Raw genomic sequence first — 18,301 nt, 5'->3', positions numbered from 1 at the left:
AGAAAGGCTTGTTATGTGTCAAAGCGCAGTGCCATGCCCATCTTGTTAAATGTAACTGTTGAAGGCCAGCTAACCATCTTTCAAATATTAATGCTGGTTTGACCTCAGAAGCATGCACTACCAATTCAGTTCTCTTATTCCAGGCAAACTATACACAGAATTACAATATACCATCAATGAGGTCACAGTTTTAACTAAATATCCAATTTTATTGCCAAGAATGCTTACTGTAAGAATGCTTATTTTCTAATAATTGTTTTTTTTAAAAAAAAAATGATTTGCTTCCGTTTTGCATGATAACACTATGGTCTGTGTACGGGCCAAGATTCAAAGACCTAACTTCAAGTATACTAAGGAATTGAGCACAACCCAAGGAATCTTCCTTTTTTTTTTATTTGATTGGCAGACTCCCATTTCCTTTTTTCATCTGTTTCAAAAGACATTTTCCATGAGGACTTCTATTTGAGAAACACAAGCCCAAACCTTCTTAGGAGTAGAAAACTGCCTATGTGTTTATTTGGATCTAAGCCACTCATATGTAGGCCATATAATAAAAGCTTATGGGCCTGATTTGCTTTGTATAACATTAAATGCGTACGTCTTCCTTCTCTTCCCCCAGTGTAGCTGCAGTCTTCAATTAACTGTGGTTTATTGCTGAATCTGTGGCTAATATTTAACTATGGTTTACAGAAACAAGCCAGAATCATAGAACACAGTTTAAGGTTGGCTTGTTTGAATAAGCCATGGTTAAGACCAACTATGGCTTGTTGGGGTTTAGATGTAACAAGGAACTGCAAGAAAGTAAAAGCTGCCAATTGCATCACTGCCCATTGCATCACTGCAGTCATAACAGAGAAGAGAAGGGAAGTAATCCATGAGCCAGAGGCTCATTCATCCAACACTACCGGGTAAATCATTTCCACATCACACTAGTCCAGGGGTCAGCAAATCTTTTCAGCAGGGGGCCGGTCCACTGTCCCTCAGACCTTGTGGGGGGGCGGACTATAATTGGGGGGGGGGTTTGAACTAATTCCTATGCCCCACAAATAACCCAGAGATTCATTTTAAATAAAAGCACACATTCTGCTCATGTAACAACACCAGGCAGGCCCCACAAATAACCCAAAGGTGCATTTTAAATAAAAGGACACATTCTACTCAAAAACATGCTGATTCCCAGACCGTCCGCAGGCCGGATTTAGAAGGCGATTGGACCAGATCTGGCCCCCGGGCACTAAACCAAGTGCAATACAAACAAGCTAGAAGGAGTTGCAGTGAGCTTTGGGCTCACACATTCCCCGGACCCTTCCCACTCAACTAGGAGGAGTTCAGAATACCGGTATTTTGCTTCCACTTTCTTTAAAAAGTAGCTTGTTTAATTGCTGCTGCAATATGAGAGAGAGAGAGAGAGAGAGAGAGAGAGAGAGCGTCCAAGCCAACTTCAAGTCATGGTTTACAATCCTGGCTTGTTCCCTTAAACCAAGATGAGTCAATAGTGTCCTCCAGATATTGTTCAACTACAATCCCATCATCTGTCTACTGGCTGGGGCCAAATTGTAGTCTACAACATCTGGATGGCACCATTTTGGAAGAGATAAGAGACCAAGTATTTCTCTCTGTCAGATGTTAGGCTCTATTTAGATATTCACTATCTTGATATTCACCCCACTAGTGTACTTCTATATTCACAAAAGGAAAGCTCTATAAGAGAAGAGTCACTACTATATATATAGCGTATTTTCATTTCCACAGGAATCTGGTAGCTTATTGCCTAGTTGAGGGAGATATTGAATAAGGAAACTTGAACAGGAGATGCTGAAGAAACTTTTATGTATTAAATCTTTTGGCAGTACACCATTGGTTTTATTTGTCTAAAAGCAGCAAATACAACAGTTCTTGTTATCAACCTACATAAACCATTCCTGAAATTCCTTTCAGATCAATCAACACTGAGGAAGAAATGACTGAAAAATGGTCAAGCCTGAATTTTGATTATCACCAACAAGTTTACATATGTGAAGCTATCACTTTCCATTGGAATTATTTTAATTATTCCAACACGGACCTGAACAAAATAATATATAGATTTATCATTTTATACCAGCACCTACATTTTAGCACTTAAGTACCTGAACTGTTTCTAGCTTCAAGTTACCACTTACCTAAATACAGAGTTTTAGTGATCTAAGTTTTGATTTAACAATGCACGTGTGTTCCACAGACTACCCAAAAGTAGTTAGTGGCCCCGAGGTTCATATTCACCCCCCAGATATCTGCAAACAGCTTTTGCTTATCTTTTATGGAACAGTGCAAGCTTTTTTATTTCTAGCAGGTCTCTTCAGTTAGTTAACACCATTTTAGACAGATATAGCCTTTGGGTTTTCTGTTTTGGTTATAAACTTTCTTTTAAAAAAAGGAGGGGGTTGAATGGCAATCTCTGTAACTTGACTGCTGAACGCTCAAATATTCAGCAAGAAACTAAACAACACTAGCATCAGAAGTACGGGATTAATAAGAATCCAGTTGCATCTGTTGCTACAATCCAAATATGTTTAGCTCAATTTCCATCTCATCCATTTAAAAGGTAACAATAAACAGGTAAAGAAACGTGCTCAGAACCTCATATACACATCCTGGATAGAAATTAATTATTCTTATTAACCCTGGCTATCCTTCAACTGACTTGGAAAAGAAGCATTTCCCATCAATTAGTTAAATATCCACTGGGATTCAAGTGCATTTATCAGGAACTGGATACAACTGAAGGATGGCAAACCAGGGATAAGGACAAAATTGAAAACCAGAACAATTTTAAAAACCACAACAACCAGTCTACCCTGCAATCAATGATTCTTCCAAGTATGGTCTCCAAAAAAGCCAGTTCAGGAAACCTAAAATGAAGTAATGTGAAGCCTAGTTTCTTAGATCTGAATGTCAAAGTATTATAGAAAGTCAAAATAGTGAGAAATGCACTTGAGATTGATTAAGATTACTGGCAATGACTATTTTCTATGTCCTATTTCAACACATTTTCTAGAAGGCTCTTGTTCCAGGATTCTTTGCTAACCGAAGTAGCAACAGAGAACAGATGCTTCCCTGTCTCAAAAAGAGCCAACTGTAGCATGGTTATCTTCCCATAGTGCCCCCCTCTCAACCACATATAATCACAGCAAGTATGATTCAAAAGACTCCATTCAGAACTTTTAACAAAAACATTCCCAGGCTGAGAATAAAATAAAACAGCCTAACAACAATGGCCTTACATAATTTACATTAAACCCCAAGTACTGTATTACTGGTTACAGGTTAAGAGTTTTAATTAATACCAGTGCTTAAGCATAACTACGCTGCAACCCAATATCCACTACCCTAGGAATAAGTCCCATTGAACTCAATGGGACACTTCTGAGCAGACATGTGTACAACTACACATTAGATTTGCAAATTTCTACACACATACTTTGTGAACAATTTATATGGGGATACAAAAAGTATTTTAAACTAGGTGTCTAGATACCTATTTTTCAAACATAGTTCTTCAAGATTAAAATGGGTATCATTTTACTGAGACACATCAACATCATGCAGCCTAAGTTACTGCGTTTCTGAGACTAAGAAATTACGGTCTTAAACACTGTATGTAGCTCTTTAAAGTTCACAAAAGGCTACAGAAGGACTTTAAAGTGAAAAGGAGGGTATTCAACTCTCCTTTTTACAACTCTTACAAAATTACCCAAAGTGTGTCACTGCATTTGTTTGTATAAGGAATGATTTCACACAAAACTATTTCCTACATGAACTGTATTCCCGTGGAAGAAATATGTTGTTTGTCACTTCTTAGGAATGTACATATAGACATGTATTTCACCCATACTTATGTCACAATCATGAAAGAACAACTAATAGGCATTTCTACCACTGTATCCCACAATGCAAAACAAACATGTGTGCTTTGTCACGTGTGATGATACAATCCCAAATTCCGTAAGCAGTCCTAGATGGAAGCAACAGTTCCATAGAGTGCTTGCTTATGTGAAGCAGCTCCAACATTTAGGCATAAAGAAACCAAGTGAAACCCTTTACAGAATAACATACCTCTTGAGTTCTTTCTGATGGCTTTTTCCGCAGTGCTTGTTTAATCCTGGGATCCACAAGAGATGTCATCCTATTACTCTTGTTATCCAATTGTGCTAGTTCACTAAAGGTTTTTCCGCCAAGTCCAGACAAACCCCCTTGTTACAACAATATAATGGTCTGAAGAGGTTGTGGTAGTGTTTTTTTTTTTAAGTAATTCCAGACAACTGGCAAATTTGAGGAACCAAAAGGTTTCACGAAGATCTCAGCACCTCCAATACATATTCCGCATCCCCAGAGAGGTCCAACAGGGAAGAAAACATCCAGCGTTTCATCTCCTTCCAAGGTTTAGAAACTTTTTACAGCACGATCAAGGAATGAAAACAGTAGCCACACCGCTTCTTCTCTTCCAGCAGGGATCTTGGGAGCGGGATCCAAGAAAAAACCTCATAACGCCACAAGGTTCAAAGGAGGAAAATGTTTTGGGAAAGAGAGGAGTGCTTGTGGTTTCTGGAAGGAAAAAATGTTTGGAAGTCGGGTGGCCAAATTCTCCTCCAGAATCCGCGCCAAGGGAGAGCCGTCGGGGGGGGGGGGTCAGATTAAGCACATGGAGGGCTCGGGAAACCTGGCGAGAGGGTCAGTGGGGTAGGAGGGGGGGGGAGGCATGGCCGAATCCAGGTGTTGGGAGGGGAGGGGGTGGCTGAGCCATGGGGAAGAGGGAGGGACGGAGCGGGGAAGGCGAGCCAACGGATTCCAGAAATATGGAGGGCGGGGATGGGGGGGTGTTAAATCCGATGGTGAAATTTTAGGAGAAGGAATGGGAGGAGGGGAAAAGGGGTTGTGGCTGGGACTCCGCTCGTAGAAACGGAAGCTTCGCTGTGACTTGCTAATTTGGGGCGGAGAGTGAAATGGGGGGGGGGGGATGAGAGAGAGAAAAAATATGTGGGGCGGGGAGGAGAGACGCTGGCTGGCTGACCCGATGCGTGTGTGTGTGTGTGTCAGAGAGAGAGAAATTCTGTCACACGGAGCAAGGAACTCCCGTGTCAGCGGGACAACGGGGGGGGGGGGGAGAGAGAGAAAGTGTCCGTTAAGGACGTTGAAGCGACACAAACCGCTCTCCGTGGGGGGGCGCAGGCACGTCGTCCGGCCGGGGGGTCCCGGGCTGGGTCCCCGTTCGCTCCCTTCCTCCCCTCAACGGCGCGGTGCCCGCCCGGGGCTCCTCCAGGCTTCTCCCGCTGCTGCCCGACGGGCGCGCGGCGCAGGCGGCGGCTGCTTCATCCTCCACAGGCGGAGGGAGTCCGCTCGTCCTTTCCCTCGTTGTTCTCCTCCTCCTCCTCCTCTTCCTTTGGCTCGAGAGCTGGCGGGATACTTGCTCGGTTAGAAGTTACCGGCCAAAGTCTCCGGACTTTCTTCGGCCCGCCCGCTGCCTCTCGCTCACTCGTTCGCTCGCAGGGACGCGGCTGGCTTCGCGGTTCTCGTCCTGTTAGGGATTGCTCATCCTTTGCGCGGGCGGGGGATGAGGCGCACAACTTCAACCGGCGACTAAAAACTTCTTCCGCTGCTTCTCCCTCTAGAGAAACAAAATGAGAGATAACCCACCACCAGTCGCCGAAGTAAAAATTGGGCATAAAGGCATCCCTTCTCACACTCGCCACAAAAAAAAAAAAAACGCACCCGAGCCAGGGAGTTTTTCAGAAGCCGCGAAGGCGGGCGCCTTACACGGAGTATCAATTAGCGGAGGGAGGAGGAGGAGTACAAGACTTTCGACTCCAGAATGGGCTGGTGGGAAAGGCGGGGCGTGATCTAGACCCCGCCCACAACCATTGCTCCTTCGTGGAATGAAGAATCATAGAAACTGAAAGGCTAGAGTAACACCATAGAGTTGGAACGTTACACACAAACACACACGCCCTGGCTTCCGTTTCCATTTAGAATGTGGTAGCCGCGTAATGTGTCTGCGTGGAAGCGAGCGGAGCCCAGCCGCGCCTGCACTTGGTTGACCACTGCTTTTGACTGAGGGAGCGGTGGCGGTGACAGTTAACCAGGATAACTCTTGCTGCAGAGCGTTGATAACTCATTCATAGCAACACCGTTGGCTGAATTGAGTGCACTTGAAATAGCGTTGTTGTTGTTGTTGTTGTGTTTTTTTTTAAATGCATATCGTCATAATACAAAACACCCATCTCAAAGTGCAATATGGAGATACCCCTAAGGTAGGCATGGCCAAACTTGGCCCTCCAGCTGTTTTGGGACTACGACTCCCATCATCCCTAGCTCACAGGACCGGTGGTCAGGGATGGTGGTAATTGTCCCAAAACAGCTGGAGGCTATCTTGCAGGGTTGCTGTAAGCCACTACCTTGCTCCCTCAGTCCTGTCTGCAATACAGGAATCCCTTAAAGATTATTGCAGTGCCTGGAGACAGATAGACAAGTTGTGTATCCACTATAGTGACCAGACAAGGAATGATCACTGAGAGGAGTGCAGAGAGAAGAAATGCCATGGTGCATCTCCACCAGCACAACCAGATGCCTTCGTCTGCCCCAGCTGCAACAAAACATGTCTCTCCCATATTGGTCTCTACAGCCACAGTAGGCACTGTAACCAGTGCTTCTTTTTATTAAAAAACAATTAGGGATACTCTCATTCTGGCTCAAGAAAATCACCATTGTATAGTTCAAATTGGGGGAAATAAATGCAGTAAATGGACAAGAGTACAAAGATTCACAAAATGTTTGGGGGTATGCGTACCCCTGTGTCCCCCCCCCCCAAGAAAAAAGCACTGACTGTAACTCCAATGGTTTGACTTCACTTCTGAAGGTACACTCCTCCATTCCCCCCCCCCCCGACAGACGGATGCCAACAACAGCAGCAATATGGGGCTATTAACTGTGGCTGTGTGGCAGAGTTCTTGCAAACCACTATCAAAATGTGGGGGGACATTGCAGGGTTCTTGTAAGCAGCCTTTTTTCAGCACCATCCCTACCCCAAAAACGTAGCATAGGAACAGTGGCATTGCTGGGAGATGTGAACAGTGATAAACCTCCTCCTCAACCTCTGAAATGTTCGAATAATAGCATGACAGTGTTGTGGAAATATGAAAAGTGGACTACAATGAAAGTTTGTTGTCATAAACTACTCTCAGCAGCAGCCTCCACCCTGCCTGCCCATCTCCAAGAAGGCAAGGATATTTTAAACCTTATTTTTATTGAGAAGTAGAAAGCATTTACAGAGCAACTATTGGTGCTAAAAGTAACGACGAAATCTGGTTGTCAAACTATCGTTGTAGTCTGTCTATGTTCTCTTATAATGGCAATGGCACCCACCCACCTGAGACGTGCTGGAACTGAGTTCCGGCTGAAAAAGAGCCCCGCATGTGTAGAACATGGTAGCATAATGATCAGCAGCCCACACTGGCCAACTCACCAGTGTGGAGTGTATTTTTGAAGTCTGGTAATAATAAACTAATAAATAGGTTGTTAGCATGGCTGAGGAACATTAGTTCAGTTCCTCAGTTTTAAGAGGTTATATCATTATACAAGTAGTTCCAAGAAAAGAAAAGACATTGGGAAAGATTGCTTGATAAAAAGAAATACGAGTGCTACTTGCTTATTCTGGAATTAAGGAAGAATTTCTTACATATTGAAAAGTAAGCATCCTCTGTAATACAATGGTACCTCGGTTTTTTAATGTCTTCACTGACGAACATTTCAGTTTTCAAACGCTGTAAACCTGGAAGTAAATGCTTCCGTTTTCAAACACGCCTCGGAAGTCAAACATGCCACGCAGCTTCTGCTCAGTGCAAGATCCTGAGGCCTAGCTGTCAGCTATTGAGTTTTTTGGTTTTTGAACATTTCAGAACTCAAATGGTCTTCTGGAACGGATTATGATTGAAAAGCGAAATACCACTGTATATTAAGGATACTTAACCTGTAAAACGTATTTCTGAATAAGTATATTATACTTAGAGCTGAGGCTCCAATACTTTGGCCACCTCATGAGAAGAGAAGACTTCCTGGAAAATACCCTGATGCTGGGAAAGATTGAGGGCACAAGGAGAAGGGGACGACAGAGGACGAGATGGTTGGACGGTGTTCTCGAGGCTACCAACATGAGTCTGACCAAACTGCGTGAGGCAGTGAAAGACAGGCGTGCCTGGTGTGCTCTGGCCCATGGGGTCACGAAGAGTCAGACAGGACTGAATGACTGAACAACTTAGATTAAAACACACACATGTGCACACATACACACATTTGCCAGGTTTATGTAAGGTGCATTATTGTCTAGCCAATACATTTACAAACTGCTCATCCTTATAAGCAGGGTGTCTACAATTCACAAAATACTGGAATGTGGGAGTGAATAACAGGAGGTGAATGAATCACTCCTTAATGCCTCTGCTTCCTGCATATTTCCTCTGAATCATCCTGACAGGGCCATTGGTGTGTTTTTTAAAAAAAGGGGGGGGGGATATATGTAGAACACTGATTTGACCCTAGCTAAGATAGCATACTATGACCTATATGTATAGAGAGGGCTCTGCAATCACAGAAATATAAGTGGCTAGAATATTTTTACTGATAATTTCTGATGCATGTATTTAATTGTCAGTGGTCCATCTTTCTAACATCAGCCCCATTAGCAGCAGCTCTATAGTATGGGTTCTAGCAACAAAGGCCTCTTTCAGTCATGCCCTCTAATATTTCTGAGGAATAACAATGCGATGCCTACTCAGAGGTATGTCGTATTGAGTTTGATGGGCCTTAAGTCCGGGTAAGTGTGTATAGGGTATAGGATTGTAGCCTATAAGCTTATACATGTGTTTTCCTTAATACAAGTGAGCTATGTGTACATAAACATGAAGATCTTCCAGAACATGGCATCATATTTCATTCCACTATTTTCAGTGACCAATTGCTAATGCATGATACATAAAACTTTTTTTTTTCAAATTGACACTGAGTTGGGAAGAGAGTGATATGATGGAAATTTATTACTTTTAATTGTGGAATTTAACTCTAAAATCTAGAAAGCTGGATATGTAACCCAGCTGTACAAGACAGAAACTGCTATCAGTTGTGTAACCAAAAGCAAAAAAAAAATCTTACCTACTTTATTTTCTTACCTATCTTATCTTCTTCCGAGAGCACAATTATATGAATGGCAGCAATTTGGGGGGAAATAAGAGTTGGAACAGAACCCTGAAAATCTGGACAGTGACTGGAATAACTATTTTTAAAATCAATTCGCTGCACTTTCAAAGTTGCAGTGCCAAAATTTCTCAGTGATGAATGAAAAGGTGGTGTGTAAGAGTATCACAGAACTATCCCTGTATTACTAAACATTCCTTTTGTTACAAATCTATTTACAGACAGCAGCTGATTCAACTCTTTCCCTCTTTGTTTTTGTTGGGTGGTCTGATGTGACGTTCCATTGACAACTCTGGAATGTTCACCAACTGTTAATGGACAGAAAGGTCATCAATGGCAAAATAGTGCTGCACCATATGAAATGTGATTCATCATTTAAGAAAGTAATCACAACAAGAGCAACAACTAGGACAACTTAAAACATGGCAAGAAGGCTACAGACCTGAATAGAAGCAAACTCCCATTAGCATTTCACATGACATTTCTAGGAAAATGTAGGATGAACATCCTAGATATGGGCATGAATCGTGCATGAAATGCCTGCACACTGCAATGCACATACTGCCATACTGTTGTGGTCAGAGCCGTCATTCCCATAGGGCTTAGTGGTGTGTCGCGCCAGAGCACTGGCCTCTCAGGGGCGCCCCAGTGAGTGGGGGAGCTGTGAGGCTTTGCCGGCGGCCTCCCCTTTCCCTGCACGCCCACCAGCTGCCCCCCGCCATCCATATGGCTGGCGGGCGTGCAGCTTGCCTCCCAGGCCTCCGCAGGAGGAGAGCGATCCCTGCAGAGGCTTAGGCTGGAAGCTGCGCCCCGCCAACCATATGGTTGGTGGGGTGCAGCTTCCCTCCCAAGCCTCTGCAGGGATTACTCTCCCGCAGCGGAATGGTGGAGAGTTGCCCCCCCCCGGCTGGCAGTGCACAGCTTCACACGCCCCTACCCCCACTATCTGTGGTAATTTGGGGGCGCTGGGCGGATATTTGCACCCCGGCACCGCATCTGCTAAAGATGGTCCTGGTTGCGGTTGCCATATTTCAAAAAGTAACATTCCTGAGCTTTTTTTTTTAGGAAACACACCAAAAATGTTGAACAACCATACATCTGGGTTTTCCAAGACATTTTGCCAATTCGGACATGTCAAGATACTGTAAGCTGTAAGCACGGATTTTCACAAAACGTTTGATCGCTATCATATCAACCAGAATTTGACAGAGATGGCAATGAGACTAAGAAAGATGAAAGAGCCCCAGGATCGCATGTTCCAACTATTTTAGTTCCATAATAGTTACAAATAATATTTGGTTCTCTGACTAAAATTTCCTGTGAAATCTATACATGTCAATTAAGAAGGAAGTGCCATTGAATTTCAACATGTTTTTCTCCTAGTTACTATATGCAGATTTACCTAGAAATAACTTTTTTCCTTTCTTTTTGCCAAGTGTCCACTATTCAGAATATCAGCAGATCATTCCTATTCTCTAGTGCCTGTGAAAAAAATACCATCAGACCTAAACTCTGTAACTCTAACTCTGAAAGAATAATACAGCACAATTCAGATACTATATTTTACTTTTGAAATGGTGCTGTTCTCTGTCATCCATTCTGAACTGTCTCTGAAGTGCTGGCCCCTAAGGTTTGACAGTTCAGTGACTACAGTGAGGGTTATGCGTGTAAAAGGCTGCATTTACATTAAAGTAAATGGGAGCTGCAAACAGCAAGCTACTTATTTAAAGAACGAATGAACTAATTTTTTTTTTCTGGCGAAAGGTGTCTATTGTTTTCATGACTTCTGCCCAGCTATTTACAATTCAAAGTAGTTTATGATGTGTATCTGCAAGGCAAACTGGTTCGTGGACAGGTGGAGACACTGAAAACATATACGCCTCAATCCAGTCTGCAGTCTGCATTTGCAAAAGCAGGCTTTAACATGCATAGCCCCAACTGGACAAGTAACCACAAGCACGTGAGCAAGTGGGTGCTGTGTAGGAATACTTCAAGCTATAAAAAAGCCACACCCAGAAGCTGGGACCTAACTAAATTCAAAACTGCACGTGCAATTCCAAGCACATAAAAATTATCATTTGGGAATCTTCCCCCACCTACATTAACATATATTACTACCATCAGCAACTTGCACTTTTCCTGCTTCACCAAACACCTTCCAATTTGGAGAGTAAACCTCACACCTGGTTACTTTGGATGCTGGCCAATAATACCTTGCAACTATTATTGGATGCAATCCCATCATGATGTGGTTGGTGACAGTTTAAGAGCGTACAACCTTCCTTCCTGCATTCCACCACCATTTCCTTCATATTTTTACTCTTTAGTCTCCAATGAAATGGTTAAGGGTTGTTGGGTTTTCATAGAATCATAGAGTTGGAAGAGACCACAAGGGCCATCCAGTCCAACCCCCTGCCAAGCAGGAAACACCATCAAAGCATTCCTGACAGATGGCTGTCAAGCCTCTGCTTAAAGACCTCCAAAGAAGGAGACTCCACCACTCTCCTTGATAGCAAATTCCACTGCCGAACAGCTCTCACTGTCAGGAAGTTCTTCCTAATGTTTAGGTGGAATCTTCTTTCTTGTAGTTTGAATCCATTGCCCCGTGTCCGCTTCTCTGGAGCAGCAGTTTTTTTGGGGTTTTTTGTTTTTGTTTTTTTGTTTTTTGGTAAAAAGAAAAAAGGAAGAGCCATCTCAATATCACAGATACATTAAAAGTTGCTGATCTTTAACCATTGTCAGAGTGGGGAAAGGATGGTGGGGTGTCAATAAAACTGACAAGGCTTCCCTCTTCTACACGACCTTGTCAAGTGACAGGATGGCAAATGCCGAATAATGTAGAAAAAGTTGGGCAAGGAAGCTCCATTTCATAATGGAGGCCATAGAAACACTTCTGCAGAAGGAGGAATGGTTGGGTGGATTGGTCACAAAGCTCAAGATGCCTCTGCTTCTAATGCAGGCCTCTGAATTCCATGGCTTAACAAAAATACCTGATAAAGAAATGCTGGAGTCTAGAGCCTGTGTTAATTAATTATAAATCAGCACATTCACTTATTTTATATAGTACGCTTTGCTTTTGCTAATTTGGGGAAAATGCAAAGAGCTATGTGGCCCCCACAACCACTTCCTTCCCTCTTTCCTTTCCTCCCACTTCTGAGAATTTGCCAAGTATTACTAGCATGCTTTAGTTTTAAGTCAGTCTTCACAATCCTGAGTCTTCTCTCTATAAAGGTACCGGTATGCTGTGATCCTGTGTATACTAAATTGCTCACCCAAGACAAATTCTAGGCATTCAGTTGTAAGATAGCACAGCCCTGTTTATGCATGTCTCCATGTTTTCTTCTTTCCAGGTCTGGATTAGCTGTTATGGTAAGCATACCATGACACTGGAACTCATATATTCCTCTCCTCATTCCATTCTATGAGCAGGCATCCCATTGTTGCCTTGCAGGTGGCCTCGTTCCTTCTCCTTGCATTGTTCTACAATCAACGGTATGGAAAGATATGCCGTCTTCTTAGCTATGTCTTGCAAGCATTCCTCATTATGAAAGACATCCTGCATCTGTTTTGATCTTTCAAGTTAACGGTTTGTGTTTCCTCTGCAGCACTGCAAAGCTCCAGCTGCCTTTCTCTTGACATTTTGAGAGCAGGCATATGGTCAAATGCCTGTCATCCATCACTACATGAAGCTGTGTAGCAAGAGTACAAGCCCTGCCCTTCAAGTCAGCACAACATCCACTTTTCCAATAGGAACATATAGAAAGCTGTCTTAAACCATTGGTCCATCGAGCTCAGTATTTTCAACACTGGTACAGTCTTTCTTACATGGAGATGCCAGAGACTGAATTTGGGACCTTTTGAAAGTGAAGCTACAACCCTTCCCCCATTTAACCTAGTCCTGGTTTGGCTGATCTGGTCCGTTTCAGTAAACTTTTTTCCTCCTCCTAGCAACTTGCCATAGCCTGAAATGGACTTTTCCCCCCTAAGAGCTATCTGCCCCCCACCCCACAATCTTGCCCACCCATTGATCTGTTTAAGGCTCTGATTGCGGTGCAGTTAGTGAGCATGCAAGCCTTCTTAGCTGCAGCATTCCCTCCCATGAGAGGCCTCTCTTGCTCCTCACCTGCTAAACTTGAGGAAGTTGATGAAAGGCTGATGGATATCAATGGGTTTGCTCCCTCCTCTCAGGTAGCTCTTTGGCCCCGTGGTGGTTGCTTTTGTTTTTCTTTTGTCGTCTTGTGCTTAACTTTGTCTTGGTGTTGTTAAATGTGAGTTTTCTTTCCTTGTACACTGTTTTGGGGTCCCTTGGCCTGGGAGGCCAGGATTCAAATCTCCACTCAGCCATGAAGGGGCATCAAAAGACCAGAAAGCATGGCATCCCTCATCCCATTGTCCATTTCCTTCCTGCCCTGTGTTAATAATAGCCAAACTCTAGGTAACACCATTTTGGACATGATACCATTTACCTGCTCCTTTCCCTCCCTTCCTGTGTCAAGAACAGCCAAGCTGGATACAATTAACATTTTCAATGGCTTTTTAAAAAAATGTAAATGGCAGGCCTGCAGAGCCTGATACAGACTGGAATCCTGACATGGTACGTACAGGATCTTTAGCCTTTTGCTCTCTGCTGAGTCACAATCCAAATTGGAGGCCTCACACCTGTTGCTTTTTGGATTTTGGTTTCTTTTGGATCCAGATCAATACTTCTTAAAAACTATTTGCAGAGTTGCTAACTGAATGAATGAATGCCTTTGTTTGGCCATAAATATGCTATAAAATTAATACATTGTGCCATTTAATCATGCCATCACCTCTTACTGTTTTAATTTGTTAACAAACCTCAGTCCTACTTTTATTTTAGAAACAGAAATCTGTCTAATGGCGCAATCCTAACCATGTCCACTCAGAAGTAAGTCCTGTTTAATTCAAAGGGGCTTAATCCCAAGTAAGAGGGTTGGGAATGCAGCTTAAATTGTTTTTAAATTAGATTGAAGAGTGGAAGGAACCATGCATTTTTCATAACAAGCAGGGTAATAATTCCCTGTTCTGTTCTTGTCAGTCCTATTTGCATCCCGCTTATATTACAAAGAAAACAGGACCTCAGATACGACGATCAAACAAAAGCCGATCTGTGCACGAGGATCACAGGCTGCATCCTAGTAAGTACTGCACACATTATATTCTAGTGGGCATGTGTGTTTCATGTCACCTTTGCGTGTTCCACTTTCTTACAGCTCTGTTTAGCATCTGCATCAGTTTACCTGCAGACACAGAAACATGTTGCTAAACTTCATAGACATGCTGGATAATGCACTCAGCTAAGTAATGGACCTCAATTCCATGTGTAGCATTTGCAAAAGCAGATTCTAACTTGGTGGGGTGGAGAGTTAAACATTGGTGATAGAGTTCTTAACATTTGCATCTTCCACTGATTACAATCAGTTGCAGGTAGCTGTCATTTTTGACGCTGGTCCCCCTTTGTACTTCCATCAGGACCCAACCGAACCCCTCCTGGGATCTTTAGTGATTTCCAGGTTTGGTTAGGTTTTCCCTTCCCTTTGCTTTCACACAGCCTCATTATTCTATATGGCAATCCCTGTGTCTATGTATTTCATTTCCTAGAGCTGTTGCAGAAATAACACAATTTACTGGAGAGTTATTTTACCCGGCACAAGCATCAGAAAAGAAACAGGAAGACTATTAAAATATCAACCCCAGGGAGTTTTCAAAGATTCCTGTTTCTGTGAGACTGAGTTCCAGTCCCGAGGTGCTGAAACGTACCGGATAATCACATGATAGCCGTAGCATGACAAAACAAATTACTTTTCAGCATGTACATAAAATCTTATTATTTTCAGTTCTAAAAATACACATACAGCTGACTGCTCTTCTGGCTTGTGTTATAATCCTCCAGATGCTGGGACAGATCCACACCATAGCTTTAAAGCGCTGCCAACATACATTGCTTCTCCCCAAAAATCCTGGGAGTTGCAGTTTGATAAAGGCAGTGTGAATTACAGCTCTGCGAGGGAAGAACTTCAGTTCTCAGGATTAAAGTTGTACACTTTAATGCTTTAAAAGCAACATGTGGTAGATGTGAAGCAATAAATCAGATCTCAGAGACTGCCCTTCACTCGTATACCCAGCACAAACTTCCTGCAAATTGTGTGCCACACACTTACAAGGGGACACAGGCATACACATACCACACTCACCTTTGTGTGGATGAATATTACAGTAAATGTCCAAAATGTGAGTATTTATGCTCACAAGTATTCCTCACATATTTTGTGAATATTCCGGTGTCCCTTGACAAGCAATTGCACAATGGTCCACATCCATTCTGTGGATGTCAATATTCACCAAATTTTTGACACAATCTCTTTAAACACACACACATACCTTAAATAAAATACCATTTATAGACAGCCAAGTCAAGTGCCAATTCTGATGCCTAGACAAGCAACAGGATCATATGGCTAACAGGTTTCCAGACAAATGTCTCTCCCAGTCCTACCTGGAGATGCTTACAGTTGAAATTGGGATTTTCCGCATGCAAAAAAAAACACACGGAAAGGCAAGAGGAAGGAAAAGGTGCAGAACAGCACTTAAACTGGTATTTCAGCTGCAATAGGAACTACTACTAGAAATATGCATCCTAACTCCTACTGAGTTCAATTGAGCCCATTCCAATGTAAAAAGACATAGGATTTAGATTTTATGCACAGTGCTAATAAACCAATTCAGTCTGCTGCCTAGGTCCTCCTAGACCAAAGGAAGCAGCCCTTTATGTGCATGCCATTTTTAAAATATCACGAGAGGAGTCGATGTAGTCATTTCCACAGATAGAACAGAGCACTGGAAGTGCATGCAGAAAGAAAGAAAAATAGGAAGCAGATCATATGACAGAATGAGTCATATTCTGATGCAAGCTATCAAAGGCATTGTTCTGTGCTCCACCCATACAAACCAGAGCCATATAAAGGCTATATATATTTTCAAAAGTTACTCATTCTAATAATAATAATAAATGCTCTAGGCAAAACTAGTTGCTCCTGATTCTGTTTCCGTTCAGTTCTCTCTCCCCCTGCCACACTTCATCCCAAGTAGCTTACATAGTTTATTGTACAACCAAAGCTTCCCACTTGAAGAAATGTAAGATAATTCTGGAGATTGGCTGTGATATGTAACATTTATTTTTATTAAACTACATTCTAGAGCACTTTTTTCCCAGCTATTCAGAGTTTGGAATGTCAACAACTCAAGCTTCCTATGAGGATGAGACTAGAGGTGACACAGGGCCACATCTATCCTCCCCCCCCCCAATAAAAACGAAAAGTCGCCTTGAGGGCTGCCCCACCCAGTGCCAAGTCTAGCCCATCTGCTTTGCATTGGCCACACCCACCACTGGAAAGTTGGCCACAATAAGAGAATGTGACAATCGGGCTGAAAAAAATTCCCCATCCCGTCTTAAGCTCACCAATAGCTCCTTGCAAAGCAATGAAATTAATGCTCGCAGCCAAGAACATGGTTACGCATCACAGCAAAAATGTGAAGAAAAAAATGCTAACTTCTGGGAATAAAATAAGATTGTGAGTACTTCATAGCATGGTATGAAACCACAAAGGTAGTTAGACCGTGTGGTCCAATGTTCCTTACAATCATTTTGGGATGGTTACCTACTGCAAATTATTATTCCCCGTTGTCTCACCCTAGATACACACAGGGATCTTAAAAGGATTAAGTTACACAAAGTCCTGCTTCATAAATACTAACCTTTTCATAACATTTTATGCCACTTGAGCTGGTGCTTCACACAGTACAGAGAAAGAGCAATCACTGGAAAGCAGCTCCACTTTGCAACAGATCAGTTAAGTCTTAAATACTGTATTTAGGATCTACAAAGCAATATCAGATTTGCACAAATGACAGAAACGTTCTTTCTATTCACTAACCTCTAATTTCAGGAGCAATTAACACATTTTTACTCCATGTTGAAAATATACTTTGCCTCCAGTCCATTGACTTCCTATAGAATACCGTACTAACTTTCAGAGCGATGCCATTTGAAACGACAAAGATTAAGACCTTTGCTTGAACCATTTGCACCATTTCAGAAAAACGGAACATTGAAATGAAGTGAGCGCAGCCATTAATTATTGCTGCATAAGCTATACAGCTGCAATTATCATGCTCCCTCTGAACGTGTCCCTGAAAAATTCATCTGTCAGATGTTTAATCTATGCAGAAAAGGAGCATTTATTTCTCTGCTGTGCTCATCTGCAAGTGATTGGCCTTGTGCAAGATTTCCAGCTTCAGCTGCTGTTAATAAGCCTGCTGCTTCAAGATGTGCTAGCTAATTTTGTAAGGTTCAGTGTGTCTCATGTTCTGTCAAGGATATTGTTGTTTCTCTATGGGCGAGTGTGACTTCGAGAGAATAGAGATTTTGCTTATACATTGTTGGATGCATTGCTGTGAAAGGGAATGCAATCTCCACAAACAAAACATTTGGTGCTATTTTTACATAAATTGATCATATCAACAGAAGACACCATGATCCCAGTCTTCATGTACATAGCCATGGCCAATAGCCAAGCATCTGTTTGTGAGGAGCAGAGATTATCTGTTCATGGGGAGCTGAATGCAGCCCCTCTTTCCCAATTGGATGACAGGCACAATTTAGCCCCAGCATACAGTACCCATGTTCATATTAGGCCATTATTCAGCTAGCCTACTTTTACTCACACATGGTGCAGATGAATTGGGGTGGTATATCCCTTTTAATGTACCCAGGGTACCCCTTTAACTTCAGTACAGATAAAAATCCACACGTGCAAAGTAATGTGAGCACAGATCTGTTCCATCAATTGTGCAAATAATGCTTGCAGAGATGTGCTCCCTCCATTAGAATAAATGGGTAATACTTGTAGATGAGGGGTTCTTATGATGCACTTGAGCCTTTCCTCTGCGAAATAATGATGATGATGATGATAACAACAACAGTTAAAAACAAAAACAAAAACCTAGGATTGGCAGCAATAGGTTTGTCCTCAATCCTGAACTGTCTCCCAACAGTATT

The 18,301-nt window shown here is 42.5% G+C and overlaps 1 protein-coding gene across 1 annotated transcript in view; it reads right to left on the bottom strand.

Moving 5' to 3' along the window:
- Window positions 1-4,233, bottom strand: part of LOC117041366 (rap guanine nucleotide exchange factor 6-like) — a 39,574-nt gene extending 35,341 nt beyond the window's left edge. The window contains exon 1 of the mRNA XM_033140082.1: window positions 4,096-4,233. The gene's annotated coding sequence lies outside the window, so the exon portion shown is untranslated. The remainder of the gene's footprint in view (window positions 1-4,095) is intronic.
- Window positions 4,234-18,301: the final 14,068 nt, after the last annotated feature.

The sequence above is a fragment of the Lacerta agilis genome, chromosome 2 (assembly GCF_009819535.1).
Source record: "Lacerta agilis isolate rLacAgi1 chromosome 2, rLacAgi1.pri, whole genome shotgun sequence".
NCBI lineage: Eukaryota > Metazoa > Chordata > Lepidosauria > Squamata > Lacertidae > Lacerta > Lacerta agilis.
Note: the sequence above shows the minus strand (reverse complement) of the source record. Positions and strands in the feature narration are given on the sequence as shown.